Source organism: Microtus ochrogaster, chromosome 21 (assembly GCF_000317375.1).
Source record: "Microtus ochrogaster isolate Prairie Vole_2 chromosome 21, MicOch1.0, whole genome shotgun sequence".
Lineage (NCBI taxonomy): Eukaryota > Metazoa > Chordata > Mammalia > Rodentia > Cricetidae > Microtus > Microtus ochrogaster.
Genome location: NC_022022.1, coordinates 4,459,801 through 4,464,780, shown reverse-complemented (window position 1 = coordinate 4,464,780; position 4,980 = coordinate 4,459,801). Strand labels below are relative to the sequence as shown.

Sequence of the window (4,980 nt, the reverse complement as noted above, 5' to 3'; positions counted from 1 at the left end):
TCAGGGCTGGGAGGCCCTTCTGATGTTGGCTTGCCCTACTACCTGTTGCTCCCAAATCCACATTCACAGTTTACCAAAAGCCACAGAGATACTTATTTGCAATCTCTCTATCTGCTGCCAAAATGAAAAGGTCCAGGCTCTTTTACAAAACTTTTGCTTTCTAATAGGGTATCTGACCCCAGAGAACAGCATACTGCTGCTTCTTACTGGGTCCTGTGGGGAGGAATTAACACCAGCTTGGACCCTGCTGGCATGTGTACCTCCTGCACAGGGAAAAGAGATGGGGGAGGGGCAGACTGCAGTTATCAAAGTCAGAGGAAAGCCAGGCCATGGTGCCTGCACTGTGCTCTGTAACAAAATGGTTTGACCCAGAGTAGGGGGGTTCTCTGGACAAGCTCTCCTAGGTGACAATATAGAGAACCTGGTCCAGGTGGCCATAAGGGTCAAGCTGGAAGACTTTTTCTTTAACCTGCAAAATAGTATCTAGATTGAACGTCCCACCCTGTGGCCAGCCCACTTCAAAAGTGGGCCATTCCAGGAAGCAGGCCGCTTGCCAACATTACTTTCAGATTTCCACAGATCCGTCTGCAGTTTTTCTCTAAAGTTAGAGTTAGGGTCAGATAGGTGGTTACTTACTGCCCCATGGTACCAGATTTAGACTCAAGTACAAATAGATATACAAAAACAAAGACACAACATAAAACCAAAGACATGAAAAGGCAAAACCAAACTCAAAATCAGAAGCTGTGCAGCACTACAGATGGAGGTGAGCGACAAATATCTGTGCCTCCTGGGAACTAGAGGAGTGACCTGGTTACTCCTAGCCCCTTTCAGACACTGGAGTGTCCTCCAGATTTCAGATTACTGGAGTGTCCTCCAGATACCAGCCCTACATAGGTACAATTTCTCAGAATACCAACGAACGCAAACTACAATAATCACAGAAACAAAGCAGGCAGACAGACAAAGACAATAAGAGCACTCGAGCTTACTTCCAACAGGCCCTGGAATGGGTCCAGAAGCGAATCATTTCCAGGCCCATGCACCAAAATGTTGGACTAGATGTCCAAACATCAGGGAGCAGTTGCTCCAGACACCACTCACATAGCCTCAATTGATGCAAAAGCAAGAGAAATTTTTATTCTGTCATGACAGGGTCCTTCAGATTCGGGATATGAAGGACATCTGATAGCTGTTACAGTCCATCTTTTAAAGCAAAAAGACACAAACACAAGGGGGAACCTGTAAGTTGTTTTCCAACTTATTGGATTGGCTTATTCAAACGGTTACTAGCAGTGATTGGTCTACTCCAGTGCAGTAGAATAGCTGTGTGGTCAGGTGATAAGGGAGAGCACCTCTGGTCCATCCTGACCTTGTTCTAGTGACTAAATCAATACATCAGGAACTGAGTCAACATCTGTGGGATGTCTTTGCCTCAATTCCCAGAATGCAGTTATGTTTGAAGATTATTCACAAGGACACAAAAAGATAAACAGTCCAGTAGGTGGGGGGGCAACTGTCCCATTTACAAGAGAATGAGTGTAAAGTTTTAGAAAAATGTCTTAGGGTTGAGGGGGCTTAAAAATACATTTAGAGTCTTTCAGGATCACCTTTGTCTGAGCTTTGTTTATCCTTTAAGACAGATTCAATCTCAAGTAGCCCAGGATGACTTTGAACTCACAGAGATCTGTCTGGCTCTGTCTCTCAAGCCCTAGGATTAAAGGTCTGTGCCACCACTCCCTGGATTGTATAACAGAATAATATGGCTGCTTTGCCCTCTGAACTTCAGGCAAACTTTCTTTATTAAAATACAAATAAATAAAATACAAATAATATACCACTATAGAAGGTGAAAGAAATCAGAGGAGAATAAAGAATCATATTCCCAATATCTAATGACAGAACCACAGGTCAGGAAGAGAAAGTTTGAATTCTTAATAAATCAATCCCCTTCTCCGTTTTCAAAACCAATAAATGTTTTTCAAAGCCGAGTCAATCAACACACTGCCAGGTGCAGTTGTCTTTTTCCCCTCAGGCTTCCATGTCTCACTTTTCACAAGAGCATGATGGGCCGTTATCCACTCTGCCACTGTCAGTGCCAAGGAAGTGAACTGAGGGCTTGTGTCCTATGTGACAGTAAGAACTGGACCAAACCTCCAGAGCTCAGCAGAGTTGGAGGGACTAAAATGGGCTTCACCAAACAGGAACACTACTAGAACGCACAAACTGATTTTAAATATTTTACTCATTTTATATTTTATTTGGGTAGGGTTTTTTCTACAGAGATGGCTGTGCCCATGGAGTAGTAACTTAGATCCTCTGCAGCTCCAGCTAGAGATGGTTGAAAAGTCCCCCATGTGTGCTGGGAAGTGGTCAAGGGTTCCCTGCAGAAATAACTATTGCTTTTGTCAACTGAGTCATCATCTCTCCAGTTCATACATGCTAAGTTTGGAGGAAAAAATGTCTTCATTCTCTTGCCCTTTTCTTGTAAATAAACACTCATGTTTATTTTTCACTTTGTTCTGAGCCCTTGATCATATGGTCTGCTCATCCAATGCAGACAGTTTTCTGCAAAGAAACCTTACTGGAATGAGATTGGGATCAGCAGAACCTTGAATCCCAGTTTGCATCTGATGAGACAAAAATCAAAGCAGTCTAAAACAGGGTAGAAGTTGCATAGAGTATACCAGAATCTGGTGCTGCTCCTCCCCCTACCTGTCCTTCACTCGTTTACAGAGGTGTTGAAGCCAGGCCCAGCAGCTATGTTTCCCCAAATTCAATGTAAATGTACCTCAGAGCCCACAGTCTAAACAGGTGTCATTAGTAACAACACTGACTGCTTCTTCTTGAAGACACACCTAGGTCACAGACCACAGAGTCCTAAGATCGCTTCAGGTGTTTGCGGGGGTGATCCAGGAAAAGACCACATGCAGGAAACAGAGAGGTGCATACTTCAGCCACCAAGTGGGGATAGGAGTAGACCACTGTCTTCCAGCTCAAGGTCTCAAAAACCTCGGAAGCATGAGCTGCAATGAAATCCATTGCCCTAGTTTTCAATTGCACTTAGCTGTGGAGGTCAGCCAGGAAGAGAGTATGGGCAGCGTTCTCCACAGAGAGGTCCCTGCAGAGGGCACTCTGGCACATGACCTTCAAAGCTCCAGGCCATACTTGTCAGCAGCTGCAAGCACAGCATCTGCCATGCTGTGGAGATCTGGTTGCTTCCCAGTGTAAATGAAGTCCATCATTGCCTTGAAGACTTAAGGTTTCAGGTCATGAATCTCAATGTGATTTTTTCTGCTCTCCTCCATGTCATGTTCAAACATGGCTCTGAAAACTGGAGAGCGAGCAGCTAAGATGGCCTTGTTAGCCAGGAATTCCTGGCCGGCTACCACCAGGCAGCAGTCTGTGAAGCTCGAATTCTTCCACAGCTCTCCTAGATCATATCCTAATATGCATTTGGGAACCTGGATTCTCGGCTCCGTGCTGTCATCAGAGATACTGTAGGAGTTCAGGAAAGGACCCCCCATGCAGTAGAGGGTAAAGTTGTCTTCAGGGAGAAGGCCACAAGAATGGTCCAAGAGAAAATCTCGAAGGATGAACAATTTGTAACCCCTTTGGTAGCCTGGCCAGAAACTAAAGTATTCCGGGCTAGTCACAGGTTCTATTGTTTCTCCTTTGGCGTTTATAATCCAAAACTTCAACTGTAAGGCGACTCTTTCTAGAGCGGAGCAACTCTAGGTGAACTGACAGGTAATCTGAGCTTTCTTCCTCGACCCCCTTAGGGTGAACTCTCAAAAACCATTTGTCATTGTCTTCTATTGAGAAAGTTGGGCTTCTAATACTGTCCCTCATTTCCTCCAGAATAAAACAGAAGTTGCGGATGGTCCACCTGCAGGAGAAATTCTGGAGGTTCAACTGTGTATAGCCCTGGGTCTTGTCTATGGTGTCCTGTGACATTTCTCCTGGAGGTAGTTTGAAGGTTAAACTGGATCCAAAATGAAAAACTAGGATTTGCAGGTGCTGAGAAGTTCCAACTGGACTGGTGAGTGTGTGCTATTCAGGGGCCGATTGTCCAGGAAGAGAGCACAAACCCCCCTCCCCCAGCTCCTTCTGCAGGGCTGTCTTCATTGCACACGACCCCCCACCCCCACTTCCAAGCCTGCGTTTTCTGCTGGGTCCTTTGCTCAGGAACAGTTTTCTCCTCCTACACTGGGGCTGCCCACCCAGAGCGGTGAGTGCCTGCCTACTGGGGGGGGCCTCAGGGACCCCGGAAAGGGAGCATGTGCAACTTCAGCTTTTGCGGCAGGGAGTCCTGTGTTCTACTCGTCCCCACCCTGCCCCCCAAGTTCCCCCTTTTGTCCTTGGGTCATTGGACTACCAGGCGTCCATGTTTAGGTGCTGAGAAGTTCCATCTGGACTGGTGAGTGTGTGCTATTCAGGGGCCGATTGTCCAGGAAGAGAGCACAAACCCCCCTCCCCCAGCTCCTTCTGCAGGGCTGTCTTTCTTACGCACAACCCAGCCCCCCAGCATCCCCCACAACCCTGCCCTGCTGTATGCTAGGATCAGTGCTCAAGAACAGTTTTAGGCTCCTACACTAAGGCTACCCACCCAGAGCAGTGAGTGCCTGCCTGCCTACCAGGCAGGCCTCAAGTTCCCCTGTAAGGGAGCCCAGGCACCTTCAGCTTGTGCTCCAGGGGTGCCTGTGCTCTCCTGGATCTCGCCCTGCCTGCCCCGTTTTTCCTTTTGTCCCCGGATCATTGGGCTACCAGGTGGCCCTGTTTAGGTGCTGAGGAGTTCCATCTGGACGGGTGAGTGTGTGCTATCCAGGGGCAGATTGTCCAGGAAGAGAGCACAAACCCCCCTCCCCCAGCTCCTTCTGCAGGGCTGTCTTTCTTACGCACAACCCAGCCCCCCAGCATCCCCCACAACCCTGCCCTGCTGTATGCTAGGATCAGTGCTCAAGAACAGTTTTAGGCTCC

The 4,980-nt window shown here is 47.4% G+C and overlaps 1 pseudogene; it reads right to left on the bottom strand.

Moving 5' to 3' along the window:
* Positions 1-2,880: 2,880 nt before the first annotated feature.
* LOC101985821 lies at positions 2,881-3,957 on the bottom strand (annotated as a pseudogene).
* Positions 3,958-4,980: the final 1,023 nt, after the last annotated feature.